At 42.7% G+C, this 21,559-nt stretch overlaps 1 long non-coding RNA gene across 1 annotated transcript in view; it reads left to right on the top strand.

The window, feature by feature from the left end:
• Positions 1 to 5,083: 5,083 nt before the first annotated feature.
• Positions 5,084 to 21,559, top strand: part of LOC141134610 (uncharacterized) — a 52,300-nt gene continuing 35,824 nt past the window's right edge. Inside the window, exons 1-2 of the long non-coding RNA XR_012243234.1 lie at positions 5,084 to 5,165; positions 7,767 to 7,913. This is a non-coding gene — a long non-coding RNA (uncharacterized lncRNA). The remainder of the gene's footprint in view (positions 5,166 to 7,766; positions 7,914 to 21,559) is intronic.

The following is a 21,559-nucleotide window of genomic DNA, read 5'->3' as shown; positions in this document are numbered from 1 at the left end:
GAGGTTCGGTTTGGAGGATCTGCTTTGGAGGATAATTCCATGTATGATTGACCCGCCGCCATACGGCGTGTGTGTCCACGCTTTGGGGTAAGAGTACCCACTCCCCTTATTTGATGTTGGATGCACATCCCAGAGTGTTATGTGTGAAGTAACCCTTATTATATATATTCCTGAATGCTATGTGTCAAGTCACCCACATAATGTTCACCTGACATTTTGGCATATAAGAAGGATCATACTTTCTTCTTTCTTCAGAAAGACTATACTGTTTGCCTTGATGAACTTTTGTGAACATTCTTTTACACCTTGATTATTTCAGCTGAGCATTTTGGTCTGATTAACACTTTATGTGAAGTTTTTAGATGGATTATGCGTCCATGCGATTATATTTGCATAAACATTGTTTCACATGTAAGGAGCGCTTTTTAGCACTTCACTAAATGTAATTATTACTCACGAGTTTTCTTTAGTGAATGTTTTACAGGTGACAGTCAGGAGGGGTAGAGGGGGAAGTGCCAGGGAGGCCGATCCAGGACTGGAGCATCCCAATAAGTACGCTACTTTGAGTGACATTGGTGAAACCAGTCAGGGACCAGCACTGCTGGAGCTGAGGGACTCTCCTAGCTGCCGGGGGAAGAACTCCTCCAGTGAGAGTGGGGGGGCAGCAAAGGGAAAGGAAAGACAGATTCTGGTGGTAGGGGACTCAATTCTTAGAAGGACAGAGAGGGCAATCTGTAACCAAGACCTGAAGCGCCGAACAGTATGTTGTCTACCGGGCGCTCGGGTTCGGCACATCACGGATCTTGTGGACAGATTACTGGGAGGGGCTGGGGAAGACCCGGCTGTCATGGTGCACGTTGGCACCAATGACAAAGTCAGAGGCAGATGGAGTGTCCTAAAGAACGATTTTAGGGACTTAGGAGCTAAATTGAGGAAAAGGACCTCCAAGGTAGTATTCTCAGGAATATTACCGGTACATCGAGCCACACCAGAAAGGAAGAGGGAGATTAGGGAAGTAAACAAGTGGCTGAAGAGCTGGTGTAGTAAGGAGGGGTTTGGGTTCCTGGAGGACTGGGCCGACTTCTCAGTCGGTAACCGGTACTATAGAAGGGACGGACTGCACCTAAATGAGGAGGGTGCAGATCTGCTGGGATTGAAGATGGCCAAAAAGTTAGAGGGGTTTTTAAACTAGGCGATGGGGGGGAGGGTCCAGAGGCAGAGATAGCCAGCGCGGAAGATATTCCAGAGGGTAGTATTGGGGGCATTAGTGGCAGGTTAACCAAAGCACAAAAACACAAGGTGAGTATAGTAACAAGTCCTAATTGCAATCTAAAAACACCCAATACGAGGACAATATGCGACCGGTCTAAACTATGTGTCATGTTCACCAATGCCAGGAGCATGGCAGACAAGATGGGTGAACTAGAGATACTGTTGTACGAGGAGGATTTGGATTTTGTGGGAATTTCAGAGACCTGGTTCAACAGCTCTCGTGATTGGCTGGCAAACATTCAAGGGTATACCCTTTACCGCAAGGATAGGGAGGGTAAAAAAGGGGGAGGGGTATGCCTATATATCAAGAATAATGTACAAGTGAATGTGAGAGATGACATCACTAAGGGAGCTAGGGAGGAGGTGGAATCCTTATGGGTAGAGCTCCAAAGAGATGAAGCTAAGGGGAAAATAATACTGGGAGTATGCTATAGGCCCCCTAACCTGAGGGAGGAAGTGGAGACGGATCTCCTATCACAAATTGGATTAGCAGCAAGGATGGGAAGTGTTATCATAATGGGGGATTTTAATTATCCAGACATAGACTGGGTGGAGGGAACCGCGCATTCATTTAAGGCTCGCCAATTCCTTAATGTCTTGCAGGACAATTTTATGGGTCAGATGGTAGACGCACCAACTAGAAATAAAACATTACTGGATCTACTGATTACCAACAATATAGACCTGATCACGGATGTGGAAATACGGGGCAATTTAGGTAACAGCGATCACAGGTCAATTAGTTTCAGTATAAATCACACAAATAGGAAACATAAAGGGAATACAAAGACACTGAATTTCAAAAGAGCCATCTTCCCTAAACTACAAACCTTGCTAAAAGGCATAAACTGGGATAAAATATTAGGAACAAAGAATACGGAGGCGAGATGGGTTTGCTTTAAGAGCATATTAAATAAGGGCATTAGCCAATGTATCCCATTGGGTAATAAATTTAAAAGAGCGAACAAAAGTCCTGGATGGCTTAACTCCAATGTAAAAATGCATATAAAAGCAAAGCAGAAGGCCTTCAAAAAATACAAGGTTGAGGGATCATCCTCAGCATTCAGACTTTATAAAGAATGCAACAGGAAATGTAAGGGTGCAATTAGGATGGCTAAGATAGAACAAGAAAGACACATAGCGGAGGAGAGCAAAAAAAATCCCAAGAAATTCTTTAAGTATGTAAACAGTAAAAAAGGGAGGACAGACCATATTGGCCCCATAAAGAATGAGGAAAGACATCTGGTTACAAAGGATGAGGAGATGGCAAAGGTATTGAATTTATTCTTCTCCTCAGTCTTCACGAGTGAATCAGGGGGCTTCAGTAACCAAAACTGCAGTGTTTATCCTCATGACACAACACAGGAAGCACCTCCATGGTTAACAGAGGACGGAATTAAAATTAGACTTGAGAAACTTAACATTAATAAATCACCGGGACCAGATGGCTTGCATCCAAGGGTACTTAGGGAACTCAGTCAAGTGATTGCCAGACCGTTGTTCCTCATTTTTACAGATAGTCTACTGACTGGAATGGTACCAGCTGATTGGAGAAAAGCCAATGTAGCACCAATATTTAAAAAGGGCCCAAAATACATCCCTGGGAATTACAGACCAGTTAGCCTAACATCAATAGTATGTAAACTCTTGGAGGGGATGATAAGGGACTATATACAAGATTTTAGTAATAAGAACGGTATCATTAGCAGTAATCAGCATGGATTCATGAAGAATCGTTCTTGCCAAACCAATCTATTAACCTTCTATGAGGAGGTGAGTTGCCATCTAGATAAAGGAAGGCCCGTAGACGTGGTGTATCTGGATTTTGCAAAAGCATTTGACACAGTTCCCCATAAACGTTTACTGTACAAGATAAGGTCCATTGGCATGGACCATAGGGTGAGTACATGGATTGAAAACTGGCTACAAGGGCGAGTTCAGAGGGTGGTGATAAATGGGGAGTACTCGGAATGGGTTCTGTGCTGGGACCAATCCTATTTAATTTGTTCATAAACGATTTAGAGGATGGGATAAACAGTTCAATCTCTGTATTTGCAGACGATACTAAGCTAAGCAGGGCAATAACTTCTCCGCAGGACGTGGAAACCTTGCAAAAAGACCTGAACATATTAATGGGGTGGGCGACTACATGGCAAATGAGGTTCAATGTAGAAAAATGTAAAATAATGCATTTGGGTGGCAAAAATATGAATGCAATCTATACACTGGGGGAAGAACCTCTGGGGGAATCTAGGATGGAAAAGGACCTGGGGGTCCTAGTAGATGATCGGCTCAGCAATGGCGTGCAATGCCAAGCTGCTGCTAACAAAGCAAACAGAATATTGGCATGCATTAAAAGGGGGATCAACTCCAGAGATAAAATGATAATTCTCACGCTCTACAAGACTCTGGTCTTGCCGCACCTAGAGTATGCGGTCCAGTTCTGGGCACCAGTCCTCAGGAAGGATGTACTGGAAATGGAGCGAGTACAAAGAAGGGCAACAAAGCTAATAAAGGGTCTGGAGGATCTTAGTTATGAGGAAAGGTTGCAAGCATTGAACTTATTCTCTCTGGAGAAGAGACGCTTGAGAGGGGATATGATTTAAATTTACAAATACCGGACTGGTGACCCCACAATAGGGTTAAAACTTTTTCGCAGAAGAGAGTTTAACAAGACTCGTGGCCACTCATTAAAATTAGAAGAAAAGAGGTTTAACCTTAAACTACGTAGAGGGTTCTTTACTGTAAGAGCGGCAAGGATGTGGAATTCCCTTCCACAGGCGGTGGTCTCAGCGGGGAGCATTGATAGCTTCAAGAAACTATTAGATAAGCACCTGAATGACCGCAACATACAGAGATATACAATGTAATACTGACACATAATCACACACATAGGTTGGACTTGATGGACTTGTGTATTTTTTCAACCTCACCTACTATATATGTAACTATGTATTTACCTCAAGGATCACCTTGGGCGATTATATATACTTGTCGAGCGCTGCATTTTTTCCATTTTTCCAGATTAAAAGATGCCTAGTGTCATTCATCCCAGAAGACGGAGGACATTCTGTGAGTGCAGGGCATCACGGACCTCCCCCGAGGAGGCATTACCACAACACCCTGCACTGCAATGAATGATGCATCATTTAGAACTGCCCACTGCCAGAGAAAATTTTAAGGGGACCTCACTTGTTACATGACCAGCCTAAGACATCAGGAAAATGCAAGTAAAAAAATATAAAACATAAGACACATGCTGGGGAAAGGCTCCAGCTGGGGAAAGAAGGGTTAATGGGGGGAAGGGGAACGGGGTCAGAAATAAAAATGTAATATAATAACCTCAAATATATGCTCAAGAAAACTATACTTTGCCTTTGAATTGCCTCAGTATTCTCATCGTTCTACCATCTCTTGATAGAAAATGACTTTTTTCTTCCTGAAAGCTGCTTGACGTGACATTTCTGCAGAAAGCTGCATTTTTACACCTTTCTGGTTTTTAAACTAAAAGGTTCTTGTAACTTTAACATAAATGTTTGTGAGTGTTATAAAATTACTTTTTAGGCTTATTCGCTTTACTTTAAGTTCATCCTACAGACTGCTGAGTAGGTGTAGTGGAAAATCTACTTGAATTTCTCAGATAAACAGAATCACTTGCTGTAGCATATATTTGTGATATTTGACTTGTTCACTGGTGCAGTGAAATGCAAATGAAAATAGAGAAATTGTTTCTGTCATTTTAAAATGTAGCATGTAATGGAATAACAAACCAGACTTAGTTCTAAAGAAAATGCAATATTTTATATCTTTCAGCCGACTTCTACCTTCAAAGAAAAGTTCAACATGAATTGAACTGGGATCTTTTAAATCCCCATGAGCTTGAGATCATACAGGTGAGGAGACAGCCACTGTAGCATGCTATAGGCACTGCACCAAATTAGATGTATGTCCAGAATATCAGAGTTTTTTGGGGTTGTGGTTTGGTACTGACAAATGGCTTTAAATTATGGTAATATTTACCCTAGAACATACAGCACTGATTGGGAAATACACTCATTTAGATACAGTGCCTTGCAAAAGTATTCACACCCCTTGGCTTTTTACCTATTTTGTTACATTACAGCCTTTAGTTCAATGTTTTTTTAATCTGAATTATATGTGATGGATCAGAACACAATAGTCTAAGTTGGTAAAGTAAAATTTGAAAAAATATATACATAAAACTATTTTTCAGAAATAAAAAAAATGATAACTGGCATATGCGTATGTATTCACCCCCTTAACTATGAAGCCCAAAAAAAAATTGGGGTGCAACCAATTACCTTTAGAAGTCACATCATTAGTGAAATGTCCACCTGTGTGCAATCTAAGTGTCACATGATCTGTCATTACATATAGACACCTTTTTCAAAGGCCCCAGAGGCTGCAACACCTAAGCAAGAGGTACCACTAACCAAACACTGCCATGAAGACCGAGGAACTCTCCAAACAAGTAAGGGACAATGTTGAGAAGTACAAGTCAGGGTTAGGTTATAAAAAAATATACAAATCTTTGAGGATCCCTAGGAGCAACATCAAATCTATCATAACCAAATGGAAAGAACATGGCACAACAACAAACCTGCCAAGAGACGCCGCACACCAAAACTCACGGACTGGGCAAGGAGGGCATTAATCAGAGAGGCAACACAGAGACCTAAGGTAACCATGGAGGAGCTGCAGAGTTCCACAGCAGAGACTGGAGTATCTGTACATAGGACAACAATAAGCCGTACGCTCCATGAAGTTGGGCTTTATAGCAGAGTGGCCAGAAGAAAGCCATTACTTTCAGCAAAAAACAAAATGGCACATTTTGAGTTTGCGAAAAGGCATGTGGGAGACTCCCAAAATGTATGGAGGAAGGTGCTCTGGTCTGCTGAGACTAAAATTTAACTTTTTGGCCATCAAAGAAAATGCTATGTCTGGCGCAAACCCAACACATCACATCACCCAAAGAACACCATCCCCACAGTGAAACATGGTGGTGGCACCAACATGCTGTGGGGATGTTTTTCAGCAGTCAGGACTGGGAAACTGGTCAGAGTTGAGGGAAAGATGGATGGTGCTAAATACAGGAATATTCTTGAGCAAAACCTGTACCACTCTGTGTGTGATTTGTGGCTAGGATGGAGGTTCACCTTCCAGCAGGACAATGACCAAAAGCACACTGCTAAAGCAACACTTGAGTGGTTTAAGGGGAAACATGTAAATGTGTTGGAATGGCCTAGTCAAAGCCCAGACCTCAATTCAATAGAAAATCTGTGGTCAGACATAAAGATTGCTGTTCACAATTGCAAACCATCCAACTTGAAAAAGCTGGAGCAGTTTTGCAAGGAGGAATGGGCAAAAATCCCAGTGGTAAGATGTGGCGACTTGGAGCTGTGATAGCCGCAAAAGGTGGCTCTACAAAGTATTGACTTTAGGGGGGTGAATAGTTATGCACATTGACTTGTTCTGTTATTTTGTCCTACTTGTTGTTTGCTTCTGTAAATTAAATAATGCAAATCCTCAAACAATCCATGTTAATTCCAGGTTGTGAGGCAACAAAACACGAAAATTGCCGGGGGGGGGTGAATACTTTTGCAAGGCACTGTAGCATTGTCTGTGTAGTACCGCATATGTCCATAAACATTGGCTGATGTGTCAATACACAGACAACATGCTAAAATTCATGGCAATACATGGCTAACCAATGTATATGGGTGACCAATTTGGGCAGCACACCAGCAACTATATCAATACAGAGGCAGCAAATTGGCAATTGTAGCTATAAGTGGGCAACAAATGGGAAATCATAAATCACAATATACTTTCTACAAACATGCAGGGGTGGCACGACCTGAACAACAAAAAAGGCAGATAAAATACATTGGCAAATTCATCGTCCACTCCACCTATCAACGTTTCCATCTCACCTCTCTCTCTCTCTAGCTAAAGATGCTCATTTCTGTAGCCATAGGGAGATACTGGAGGCAGTGAGAGGACATGAGGATACCTCCTACTAAATCACTCTGTCTCATCAGCAATTATTCCCTGCTCTGAACCTCTGCATGACTGGCTATTAGTAGTGACTGATGTTACTACTTTAAGCAGCCTATTGTCAGACCAGGGTTGTAACCATTTTACTCAGAGAGTTTCAACAAGCTTACAAAAAATTCCAAATCTCTAGGTCAAAACTACAGGGTTCCCAGTTATGAAGATGAATTTCATTTTAACATATCTGCAAGTCCACATCTGCAAGTCCATATCTGCAAGTCCTCTGCTGAAATGCAGAATAATTATAGGCCCTTAAGAAAGAACTCCAGGAACAGGATTTTCCTAAAGTCTTAGGGTTTTTTCTCTGTATTAAGATAAAAAAACATTGAATGGTCAGCTCCCTCCTAGTCCTGAGGCCAATCTCGATCCAGCACTGTGCCCAAGAGCAGTGGCGCTGCTCTCTTTCTCTCTCCCTGCAGAACATGGTGGCAGCAGCGGGAGCAATTGGTGGGCCGCTCTCTCGAAATCAAGACTGGATGTCTGCCCCCACAGCAAACGCTTTGCTATGGGGCAAACAGAGAAGAGGAGGAGCTGACAGCGCCAGTTGGGGACCCCTGAAAAGGAGGGTAAGTATAACATGTTTATTATTAAAAAAAAACATTATACCTTTACAATGACTTTAAACAATTTGGATCAGCTTACTAAAACAAATCAAATTATCCTGATGCCACCTCAGTGTGGCCGATGTACTTTATTTTTGTAGCCTATGCTACATAAAAAAAAGAGTGTCCTTCTCCAGTAGGTGCTCCAGCTCTCCACTTTTCCCTGCAGTACTGCCTCATGGACTGCCTGGCACTCATATAATGACATGTGACTTCTCCTGGAGTACTGTGATCCCAGGATGCATTATAATACACCTCCAGAGGTAATGAAAAAGAGGGGGGGAGGTTGGGACTTTGAATGAGGTGCTCATAATGCAGCCCAATCACACTCACAGAGGGGCAAACATATGTATGTTTATTAAGGACCAATGATCAACATGGCATAAAAACGCATTGCATACATTAGACATAAAATAATCGCATATAGACAATAAATCTATGTATATACAACCATGGGACATGGGTAGGTACAATTTTGCATCTTAATTCCCCAAGCAAGATAAAAGTCATGTGAAGTAAAAAACATCTGAAAATTGGTCAATGTGTGTTTGATGCATCAAAGATAGGCCCGACGCTGCGTTTCATGGACTTCAATCCACTCTTCAGGAGCCAGATGCATCTGAATTCTATAAAAATGTATGAAAAACAATATAATTTCATGGGTCTAACAAAATCAGCAGAAAAAGGGGGAAATTTGGGCATAATGGGCCATGCCAAAAAGGTTACTCACATGATAGCCAAAACTGGGACTGTGCGACAAAACAAAGCCAGTTGTAAGCCATGGAGCCTGGCCCGAGAGCTGAGAGGAGGACCTCAACGAGGAATACCAGACTGCACACACCAGCACCCCGCAGTGGAGGGGACTTCTATAATGTAGGAAATATATAAAATGTATCTATGATGATACAAGTAACAAAAAACGAGATGATATAAGCTGCGGATATCACCAAGGTGATTGAAAAAAGCACCCGGAAGATTACCTTGAAGAATGGATGTGATGTTTGAAGCCACATAGATAGGAGAGGATCAGGGTGTGCATAGGTAGTATCAGCACCATCTCTGAATACCATGAAGCAGGGAGTGAGATGCAGCTCCAGCATGGAACGCCAGCAGGCGCGACACAGTGGAGCAAAACCTCGGTGATGCCAGAGTATCTCACCACATGTCAGCCCAGCTGATATACAGGACGTCTGTGTGTGCGACGCCCAACCAAGGAAGTCACATGCACAGTGTCGGGGGTGTGGCACCGATGCACGGTGGAAAGATCCGCCCAGCCAGCCACCCCCAACCCTGTGGAGGGGAGGTAGGAGGGCGGACGCCAGCATGCATTGCAGCTCCCGGGAAACAGGACAGAGGTAATGATGGCTTTGGGCTCACAGAAAATGGGTAACATGACACTCACTGATGTTCAACATAGGAAAGAAGGAAGGAAGTTGAGAAAAGTGCTGGGACACGCAGAGATAAGGTACAGAGATTAAATTTTTTTTAATACAGAAGGGGGAAGCCAAACATTTTAAAAATATGTAAATACCCAGAGGTCTGCTTTTAAATATGTACTAGCATAATGAAACAATATATTTAAAGAATACTAATTAAAAATATATTTTTCTGCTAGACAGGTGTAGCTACTTTCTAAATTTTTTTCTATAGCCTACAAAAAAAGAACATTCCATGTTCTATGGAAGCCCATGCTATGTTCTTAACCACCTCTAGGGATGAGCTTCGAGTTAGAGTCGAACTCATGTTCGACTCAAACATTAGCTGTTCGCAAGTTCGCCGAACAGCGAACAACTAGAGGTGTTCGCGGCAAATTCGAATGCCGCAGAACACCCCTTAAAAGTCTATGGGAGAAATCAAAAGTGCTAATTTTAAAGGCTTATATGCAAGTTATTGTCATAAAAAGTGTTTGGGGACCCGGGTCCTGCCCCAGGGGACATGGATCAATGCAAAAAAAAGTTTTAAAAACCGCCATTTTTTCAGGAGCAGTGATTTTAATAATGCTTAAAGTCAAACAATAAAAGTGTAATATCCCTTTAAATTTCGTAACTGGAGGTGTCTATAGTATGCCTGTAAAGGGGCGCATGTTTTCCGTGTTTAGAACAGTCTGACAGCAAAATTACATTTGGAAGGAAAAAACCCATTTAAAACTACCCGCGGCTATTGCATTGCCGACAATACACATAGAAGTTCATTGATAAAAATGGCATGGGAATTCCCCACAGGGAAACCACAAACCAAAATTAATATTAAGGGGAACCCCGGCCAAAATTTAAAAAAAAAATGACGTGGGGTTCCCCCTAAATTCCATACCAGACCCTTCAGGTCTGGTATGGATTTTAAGGGGAACCCCACGCCAAAAAAAAAAAAAAAAAAAACGGCGTGAGGTCCCCCCAAAAGTCCATACCAGACCCTTATCCGAGCACGCAACCTGGAAGGCCGCAGGAAAAGAGGGGGGGATGAGAGTGCGCCCCCCCCTCCTGAACCATACCAGGCCACATGCCCTCAACATTGGGAGGGTGCTTTGGGGTAGCCCCCCAAAACACCTTGTCCCCATGTTGATGAGACAAGGGCCTCATCCCCACAACCCTGGCCGGTGGTTGTGGGGGTCTGCGGGCGGGGGCTTATCGGAATCTGGAAGCCCCCTTTAACAAGGGGACCCCCAGATCCCGGCCCCCCCCTGTGTGAAATGGTAAGGGGGTACTTACCCCTACCATTTCACTAAAAAACTGTCAAAAATGTTAAAAATGACAAGAGACAGTTTTTGACAATTCCTTTATTTAAATGCTTCTTCTTTCTTCTATCTTCCTTCATCTTCATCTTCTTCTGGTTCTTCTGGCTCTTCTGGTTCTTCTTCCGGCGTTCTTGTCCAGCATCTCCTCCGCGGCGTCTTCTATCTTCTTCTCCTCGGGCCGCTCCGCACCCATGGCATGGGGGGAGGCTCCCGCTCTTCTCTTCATCTTCTTCTTCATCCTCTTCTCTTCTTCCTTCTTCTCTTCTTCTCTTCTTCATTTTCTTCTCCGGGCCGCTCCGCATCCATGCTGGCATGGAGGGAGGCTCCCACTGTGTGACGGCGTCTCCTTGACTGACGGTTCTTAAATAACGGGGGGCAGGGCCACCCGGTGACCCCGCCCCCTCTGACGCACGGGACATGACGGGACTTCCCTGTGGCATTCCCCGTGACGTCACAGGGAAGTCCCGTCAAGTCACCGTGCGTCAGAGGGGGGCGGGGTCACCGGGTGGCCCCGCCCCCCGTTATTTAAGAACCGTCAGACGAGGAGATGCCGTCACACAGAGGGAGCCTCCCTCCATGCTAGCATGGGTGCGGAGCAGCCCGGAGAAGAAAATGAAGAAGAGAAAAAGGAAGAAGAGAAGAGGATGAAGAAGAAGATGAAGAGAAGAGCGGGAGCCTCCCCCCCATGCCATGGGTGCGGAGCGGCCCGAGGAGAAGAAGATAGAAGACGCCGCAGAGGAGATGCTGGACGAGAACGCCGGAGGAAGAACCAGAAGTGCCAGAAGTACCAGAAGAAGAAGAAGATGAAGGAAGATAGAAGAAAGAAGAAGCATTTAAATAAAGGAATTGTCAAAAATTGTCTCTTGTAATTTTTAACATTTTTGACAGTTTTTTAGTGAAATGGTAGGGGTAAGTACCCCTTTACCATTTCACACAGGGGGGGGCCGGGATCTGGGGGTCCCCTTGTTAAAGGGGGCTTCCAGATTCTTATAAGCCCCCCGCCCGCAGACCCCCACAACCACCGGCCAGGGTTGTGGGGATGAGGCCCTTGTCCTTATCAACATGGGGACAAGGTGTTTTGGGGGGCTACACCAAAGCACCCTCCCAATGTTGAGGGCATGTGGCCTGGTACGGTTCAGGAGGGGGGGGCCGCACTCTCATCCCCCCCTCTTTTCCTGCGGCCTTCCAGGTTGCGTGCTTGGATAAGGGTCTGGTATGGACTTTTGGGGGGACCCCACGCCATTTTTTTTTTTTTGGCGCGGGGTTTCCCTTAAAATCCATACCAGACCTGAAGGGTCTGGTATGGAATCTAGGGGGAACCCCACGTCATTTTTTTTTTAAATTTTGGCCGGGGTTCCCCTTAATATCCATACCAGACCTGAAGGGCCTGGTATGGAATTTAGGGGGACTCCCATGTCATTTTTTTTAAATTTTGGTTCGGGATTTCCCTGTGGGGAATTCCCATGCCGTTTTTATCAATGAACTTCTATGTGTATTGTCGGCAATGCAATAGCCGCGGGTAGTTTTAAATGGGTTTTTTCCTTCCAAATGTAATTTTGCTGTCAGACTGTTCTAAACACGGGAAACATGCGCCCCTTTACAGGCATACTATAGACACCCCCCAGGTACGAAATTTAAAGGGATATTACACTTTTATTGTTTGACTTTAAGCATTATTAAAATCACTGCTCCTGAAAAAACGGCCGTTTTTAAAACTTTTTTTTGCATTGATCCATGTCCCCTGGGGCAGGACCCGGGTCCCCAAACACTTTTTATGACAATAACTTGCATATAAGCCTTTAAAATTAGCACTTTTGATTATTCATGTTCGTGTCCCATAGACTTTAACGGTGTTCGCGTGTTCGAGCGAACTTTTTTCCTGTTCGCATGTTCTGGTGCGAACCGAACAGGGGGGTGTTCGGCTCATCCCTAACCACCTCCCACCCGGCCACTGCACATACAGTCCCTGACAAAAGTCTTGTCGCTTGTGTACAAATTGACCTGAAGTGCCGCTAAAATATATTTCTAATCAAGATTTTGTTACAAGAAATGAGTCATTTTAATCCCAACAGCTTTTGTAATAATGTTTCAGTGCAAAACGAAACTGACAAAAAGTATTTTAATATTCACAGCTTGGTAAAGCCCATTGAGTCAATTTTTGCCAAGACATAAGTGTTGTCGCCTTGTTATATGAGCTTCACATGTGACTAATAATGGATCAATTAGGTCTCAGGTGTGTATAAAAAGAACACCAGTACACTAGACCTTCTCAACTGCAACTAGACCTCTGCAAACATGCCTAAGATTCACCCGGAGACTAAAGTGTTGATTATCAAGAGGCTGAAGACCAGATCCACTGCTGATGTGGCAGACACCTTCAATGTGTCTCAGCGTCAAGTTCAGAGGATAAAAAAAAGATTTGAAGAGACTGGAGATGTTTTGGACAAGGCCAGGTCAGGAAAAGTGGCAGAAGGTGGAATTTTCAGATGAATCTTCTGTTGAATTACACCACAGTCGCCGCAAATATTGCAGGAGACCTACTGGAACCCGCACGGAGCCGAGATTTACCCAGAAAACAGTTTGGTGGAGGCAAAATCATGGTCTGGGGTTACATCCAGTATGGGGGTGTGCGAGGGATCTGCAGGGTGGAAGGCAACATCAATAGTCTAAACTACCAAGAAATCTTAGCTACCTCTTATATTCCCAACCATAAAAAAGGCCAAATTTTGCAGCAGGATGGTGCTCCATAGCATACTTCCATCTCCACATCAAAGTTCCTTAAGGCAAAGAAGATCAAGATGCTCCAGGACTGGCCAGTCCAGTCACCAGACATGAACATCATTGAGCATATGTGGTGTAGGATGAAAGATGAAGCATGGAAGACGAAACCAAAGAATATTGATGAACTCTGGGAGGCATCCAAGACTGTTTTCTTTGCTATTCCTTATGACTTCATCAATAAATTGTATGAATCCTTGCCAAACCGCATGGATGCTGTCCTTTAAGCTCATGGAAGTCATACAAGATATTAAATTTGGATCTCACAGCACCACTACTTAATTTGCTGACATATTTTTGGATTTTCAGTAAAGTTGTTCAATTTCTATATAGGCGACAAAAATTTTGTCTTGCCAAAATTTGACCTGTCTATCTTGATTAAGTGATAAATCTTTTTTCAGTGAAGCTAATTTATTTCAGTGCATTAAACATCATTTGGGAGGGCTTTAGCTTTTCATATGAGCTATTTCTAACACCAATTGATTAATTAAAAGTCAGGTTAATAGCAGTATTTCTACAAAATAGAGAAGCGACAAGACTTTTGTCAGGGACTGTATATGGCCAGGTGGGAGTTTCCTCCTTCTGAGTGGATGTTTAGGAACGTCCCTCAGAAGGAGGGGGATCGTGCGCGCGTGTGCCCTTGCAGCTGCACGATCCCGATGCGCTCGTGTCACCCGGACGCGGCGCATCTCCAGTCGGCAGGAGGGCTCTGTGATTGACCCTCCTGATCACATGACGACTGTGTCAAATCACAGCCATCATGTGATGTAAACAGGGAGCTGGTTGCTAGATGATCGGCTTTCCTCTCCTCACATGGAAGTTGTCAGTGAGGAGAGGAGAGGGTATTGCTGCAGCCAGCCGGTGATCAGTGAGTATGAGCTGTTTTTTACAGCTTTTTACACACTGATCACCGGCCCAGTGTCCCCACACAGTGTAGAATCATAGTCCCCAAAATAGTGTCCCCAAAACACTGTCCCCACACATGTCCCCACACACATGTCCCCACACATGTCCTCACACAGAAAAAAACCTGTCCCACATATGTAACAGTAAAATCATATGTCCCAATGATCATCTGCACACATATGTCCGTGATCATCTGCGCACATCTGTACATGATCATCTGTGCACATATGTCCGTGATCACACAAACCAATTATTATACACTTAACTGGATTTTTTTTTACAAAGACATGTAGCAGAATAAATTTTCGCTTAAATTTATGACAAAATTTGATTTTATTGAATTTCTTTTAAAACAGAAAGTAGAAAATATTGTTGTTTTTTTTTAATTTCCGCTCTTTTTTCGCTTACAGTGGGGATGGAAAGTATTCAGACCCCCTTAAATTTTTCACTCTTGTTATATTGCAGCCATTTGCTAAAATCATTTAAGTTCATTTTTTTTCCTCATTAATGTACACACAGCGCCCCATATTGACAGAAAAACACAGAATTGTTGACATTTTTGCAGATTTATTAAAAAAGAAAAAACGGAAATATCACATGGTCCTAAGTATTCAGACCCTTTGCTGTAACACTCATATATTTAACTCAGGTGCTGTCCATTTCTTCTGATCATCCTTGAGATGGTTCTACACCTTCATTTGAGTCCAGCTGTGCTTGATTAAAATGATTGGACTTGATTAAGAAAGCCACACACCTGTCTATATAAGACCTTACAGCTCACAGTGCATGTCAGAGCAAGTGAGAATCATGAGGTCAAAGGAACTGCCTGATGAGCTCAGAGATAGAATTGTGGCAAGGCACAGATCTGGCCAAGGTTACAAAAAAATTTCTGCTGCACTTAACGGTCCTAAGAGCACAGTGGCCTCCATAATCCTTAAATGGAAGACGTTTGGGATGACCAGAACCCTTCCTAGAGCTGGCCGTCTGGCCAAACCGAGCTTTTGGGGGAGAGGAGCCTTGGTGAGAGAGGTAAAGAAGAACCCAAAGGTCACTGTAGCTGAGCTCCAGAGATGCAGTCGGGAGATGGGAGAAAGTTGTAGAAAGTCAACCATCACTGCAGCCCTCCACCAGTCGGGGCTTTATAGCAGAGTGGCCCGATGGAAGCCTCTCCTCAGTGCAAGACACATGAAAGCCCGCATGGAGTTTGCTAAAAAAACACCTGAAGGACTCCAAGATGGTGAGAAATAAGATTCTTTGGTCTGATAAGACCAAGATAGAACTTGTTGACCTTAATTCTAAATGGTATGTGTGGAGAAAACCAGGCACTGCTCATCACCTGTCCAATACAGTCCCAGCAGTGAAGCATGGTGGTGGCAGCATCATGCTGTGGGGGTGTTTTTCAGCTGCAGGGACAGGACGACTGGTTGCAATCGAGGGAAAGATGAATGTGGCCAAGTACAGGGATATCCTGGACAAAAATCTTCTCCAGAGTGCTCAAGACCTCAGACTGGACCGAAGGTTTACCTTCCAACAAGACAATGGCCCTAAGCACCCAGCTAAAATAACAAAGGAGTGGCTTCACAACAACTCCATGACTGTTCTTGAATGGCCCAGCCAGAGCCCTGACTTAAACCCAATTGAGCATCTCTGGAGAGACCTAAAAATGGCTGTCCACCAACGTTTACCATCTAACCTGGCAGAACTGGAGAGGATCTGCAAGGAGGAATGGCAGAGGATACCCAAATCCAGGTGTGAAAAACTTGTTGCATCTTTCCCAAAAAGACTCATTGCCGTATTAGATCAAAAGGGTGCTTCTACTAAATACTGAGCAAAGGGTCTGAATACTTAGGATCATGTGATATTTCAGTTTTTCTTTTTTAATAAATCTGCAAAAATGTCAACAATTCTGTGTTTTTCTGTCAATATGGGGTGCTTAAATGATGAACTTAAATGATTTTAGCAAATGGCTGCAATATAACAAAGAGTGAAAAATTTAAGGGGGTCTGAATACTTTCTGTCCCTACTGTATATCGCAAAAAATAAAAAACTGATTTGTGAATAAACACCACCAAAATAAGGCTCTATTTTTGTGAACAAAATGATAAAAATGTCATATGGGTACAGTGTTGCATGACCGCGCAATTCTTATTGAAAGTGCAAGAGCGCTGAAAGCTGAAAATTGGCCTGGGAAGGAAGGGGGTGAAAGCACCCAGTATTGGTGGGTATATAAGTGGTTAAAATTCTTTAAGAAAAAAAAGTCTAAAAACACAGAGACAAAATTTGTAATATGCAACATTCAATCATAAATGGAAGCAAAATCATAAACACACATAGAATGTGCCTGGCAACCTCAGCCTTTTGTAATTTAAATTCACATTTCCTTGGTAGAGAAATATTTTTAGCAAATTATGTAGCTTTCAGTGTTACAATACCAGACTGTGCAAAACCTTTTGTTTTTACTATTAACCTGTGTGAAAAACATTGCTGTTATCCACAGAAAATCTGAGCCTATGTTCCGTATAACGTTTTCGAAATATTTCTCTTTTTTTTTTTATTCTTTATTTATTTCCACGGTTCAAGAAAGGTCTCATATAAAAGAGAATAAAGGGGTAAAGGGTAATTACAAATGTTTTAATACATTTTTTTTGGTTATTGGGTTTGCATTGTAAATGTATGTGTGGGCGTTTTGTCATACCGGCCTAGACTAATTAGGAAGGCCGAAAATTCTAAACCTCAAAAAAAGACTGGGCAATGATGTTGGTGCCACTGACAGAGTGATGGGAAGTAAGTATAGCTCTGCCCTACAATTAGTTTTTGTATTTCGATTTAATAAAGTACATTTTAAATGTACAGTACTGTGCAAAAGTTTTAGGCAGGTGTCAAAAATGCTGTAAATTAACAATGGTTTCAGAAACAGAAGTGTTAATAGCTTATTTTTACCAATTAACAAAAATGAAAGTAAATGAACAAAAAAGGGATCCAAATCAAATTAACATTTGGTGTGACCACCCTTTGACTTCAAAACAGCATTGATTTTTCTGGGTTCACTTGCACACAGTTATTGAAGGAACTTGGCAGGCAGGTTGTTCCAGACATCTTGGAAAACTAACTGCATCTGTGGATGTGGGTTGCCTTATATGCTTCTGTCTCTTCATATAATCCCAAACAGACTCAATGATGTTGAAATCAGGCCTTTGTGGGGGCAAAACCATCACTTCCAGGACTCTTTGTTCTTCTTTACACTGAAGATAGTTCTTTCTAAAGCTGGAAATAGACAGATCATAATTCGACCAGTTCAGCAGAGACTGAATAAATTTCATCAGTGTGTGGCTGGCTGCAGCCATTGATCAGTGTACTCTGACAATGGAGAGCCCCCCTGTCAGAATACAATGTTCCAGTAGGGGGATTCCTTTATCCACCTCATTTGTGTGGATAGAGGAATCTGTTTGTTTTTTTCGCTCAGCCCCTCTATGGCCAGTTTTGCTCTATAATAAATAATTTTGGCTATGCATGCACTTTAAATATTGCATAAAAATTATTTTATATTCATCAATTGTAGTCAGCAGGTGACTATTTTCATGCTAGATCAAAGGAGAAGTATAGTTTTAGAGCTAGTCTGTTGGAAAGACTTAATTTAGGTACCACATCCCTTATTGCAAGAATAACATAGAAGGAGAAAAATTTGGACTTTTAAAGCGCACACATATACAAAATTTAGAAAAACAGAAAATATTTATTTAATTAAAAATACATATGTGAAAAAGGAGTAACACCACAGTACATCAGTAACAAATAACAACAGAAGTAAATTGTCTCTCTATATGTTTCGCCATTCACGGCTTCTTCAGGAGATCTATTACAATAAACTCTGTGTATATAGACTGATCACTATAATAGAAAAATATACAAATCAATAAACCCAATTTGGGAAAAAAGGAACATACAAAAACAAAACAGCAAACAACAATCCATGGAGATTTTAGTTTCATAGCCTGATAAACAATGAACAATAAGCATGTTCTAACCACGGCACCAACCTTCAAAATTTCAAAAATACAGTCATCAATAGTTGAGGAAGGGCAAGCAGGGCCATTTGGGAGCATCATAGAGGAGGGTAATAAACAGGGAAGAACAGAAAGTCCATCTGAATTGAAGGTAAAGATGCAAAAAACAAGGGTATAAATGAGTATTTAAACATTTGGACAGAAAAAAAAAAGGGAGAAGGTTGCAAAAGCATACTCCCTAATAATAGCCTACCTCAATTAATTTTTGAGCCAGTCAAAATCCTCATCTGTGATAGGCAGAACACTCAATTTCCCAACAGTCAGTGTTCAGCCTATCATGGATATCCTCTCATCCTCGTTCGTGCTATGAGGATGAGCGGACGTCCGTCCACTCTTTGTCCACTCTTGAAGATTTTTTTAGAGTGGATTAGGCTTTTTCGATCCTTCTGTTTAACTCTCCGATAGGCTTTATTTAGGCACCTCTTGGTATATCCTCTATTTAGAAGACAAATTTGAAGTGCCTTCCTGCTCATAGTCCCCATCCACACTACAGTTTCTCCTTAGTCTCAAATACTGACTGTATGGTATGCTCAGGATTAAAGAGTCAAGATGCAAACTGGTGGCATGTAGTTCATGCTATGAGGATGAGTGGACGTCCGTGATAGGCTGAACACTGACTGCTGGGAAATTGAGTGTTCTGCCTATCACAGACAAGGAGGAGGCACGCCTTTTGAACACTGGAATGGCCGCCGTATGTTTTTATGACATGCTGATCAATGCAATGGTGGCTGCAGATCGGCACACGGAGGCTGCAGATCGCCACACAGAGGCATTCACAGGACACCGAGAGAATGCAGATTGGCACAGGTAGACTGCACAGGACACAGGGAGGCATGCACTGGACACAGGGAGGCATACACAGGACACAGGGAGGCATACACAGGACACAGGAAGGCATGCAGCTGCAGATGGGCAATGTTGACCCTTTTTCCACTTACAGCTGCATTTCTCACTCTCAGCTTATACTCGGGTCAATAAGTTTTCCCAGTTTTTTGTGGTAAATTAGGGGCCTCGGCTTATATTTGGATCAACCTATACTCGAGTATATACGGTAATAAGACGTACAGGTTGTCCACTCTTAGAGATTTTTTTAGAGTGGATTAGGCTTTTTCGATCCTTCTGTTTAACTCTCCGATAGGCTTTATTTAGGTACATCTTGGTATATCCTCTATTTAGAAGACGAATTTGAAGTGCCTTCCCGCTCATAGTCCCCATCCACACTACAGTTTCTCCTTAGTCTCAAATACTGACTGTATAGTATGCTCAGGATTAAAGAGTCAAGATGCAAACTGGTGGCATGTAGAATAGTATTGCAGGCTAGTGGTTTCCGATAGAGGGATTAACCAAGAATACCATCTGGGTTTGTAAAAATTGTGATAGCTAAAAAAATCAATAGACTTTTGGTCACAAGATAAGGTAAATTTCAAGTTGTAAGTATTTGATTCCAACTTCTTTAGGAAATGCTTTAGTTCATCCCTCATTAATAGCCAGATGACAAAAATGTCATCTATGAATCTTCTCCACAATAACACCCTTCAAAATCAGCAGAGAATTCATCCGAGGAAAAGATCTCACGCTCCCATCCCCCCCAGGTACAGGTTGGCATACGATGGGGCACATTTGGTCCCCATCGCAAGCCCCTGCACCTGGAGGCAGTGGGAGCGGTCAAAGACAAAGATATTGTTGGAGAGAATAAAAAGCAGGAGGTCCAAAACAAAGTTGTTGTAAGCCTTAGTTTGAGGTCCTCGTTCTGATAGGAAGCCATTGACAACTTAAACCCCCAACTTGTGAGGGATCGAGTTGTAGGGGGCCTCCACATCAATTGCAACAAGCCAAGCTTTCTTTGGGATGGATAAACCATCCAAGGAATGCAGAGGATCTGCCGTATCCTGAATGTAGGAGCTTTTTGACTTTACATGTGTTCTTAAGTAATCGTCAACTAGCTTACTAGCTGGCTCAGTCAAACAGCCATTGCCAGATACTATAGGACGCCCTGGTGGAAACTGGGCGTTCTTATGTATCTTTGGCAAGGCATATAGAGTTGGCAGTCTGGGAGTTTTTACAGACTTTTTATAGTTCTTTAGATCCATCACAACTATGTTGCCTCCTTTATCAGAAGGCTTAATGATCAACTGTTCATTATTCCTCAGAGACATTAAAGCTTGACATTGGACAGACTCAAGATTAGAATCAGCCTTAGATCGTTTCCACTTAGTGCTTAAGATTTCTTTAGTTACTTGCTGGGTGAAAACCCAAATGTTTGGATTCCCCTGCATGATGGGGAAGCAACGCGATTTGGGTTTATATAAAGATGGCAGGGGAAAAAATCTGTCAGACTGAGAGTCAATGGACAACAGGGAATCAAGACCTGGGTCCTCAAGGGGATCATCCAGAGGATTGCTCCTCCCATAATTCCATAAGTTCATTTATGGCTTGAAATTCATTAATAGTTTTATCTTTCCAAATTTCTTCAGAAAGGTTTTTGCTGGTGGAAGCTGAATGTTCCTTGTCATAAATGACTTTAAACATCAACTTCCGAGCGAATAGATTGATATCCTTAATGATTTCAAAGGAATCAACCTCCTGCTCTGGGCAGAATGATAGACCAAGGCTGAGAACCCTGATCTGATCATCCGTCAAAGTGCAAGATGATAGGTTGATTACCTGGAAGCCACTTTGCTTGTTAGCTTGGAAAGGACTGGTGCAGTGGGAGCCTGCTTGGACTCCAGAGGAGGCTGTAGTGAAAAGATTGGGGCATTGAGCAGTTCCCCAAGGGGGGTCTGTGGTAAGTCCCCCGAAGGTGGAGATAGGTTAAGCTGGCTTACCTGTGAGGTAGCCCCATTTAAGCGAGAAATAGCATGGAGGAAATATTGCTCCCAGCACCAGAAACTGTGGGTATAGGGGCAGATGAAGCAGATTTACTCTGTGAACGAAGACCTGCTCGTATAGTGTCAGGTGGAAGTCGTTTAGAAGCCAATGACTTTTGTGCAGATCAATCCTGTTTACGTTTTTGCGAGCCTTGTTTTGAACCTGTTTGTTGTTTCCTGCTAGATCAGCAGCTCCTTGGAGACTTTTTCTAAAAGTGTTGCCCTAACAATAGACAGCTACTCCTAAAAATGGGCAGCCATTTT

This window comes from Aquarana catesbeiana, linkage group LG03 (genome assembly GCF_042186555.1).
Source record: "Aquarana catesbeiana isolate 2022-GZ linkage group LG03, ASM4218655v1, whole genome shotgun sequence".
In the NCBI taxonomy this organism is placed as follows: Eukaryota; Metazoa; Chordata; class Amphibia; order Anura; family Ranidae; genus Aquarana; species Aquarana catesbeiana.
The sequence above is the reverse complement of the archived record's forward strand: the minus strand, read 5'-3'. Positions and strand labels throughout refer to the sequence as shown.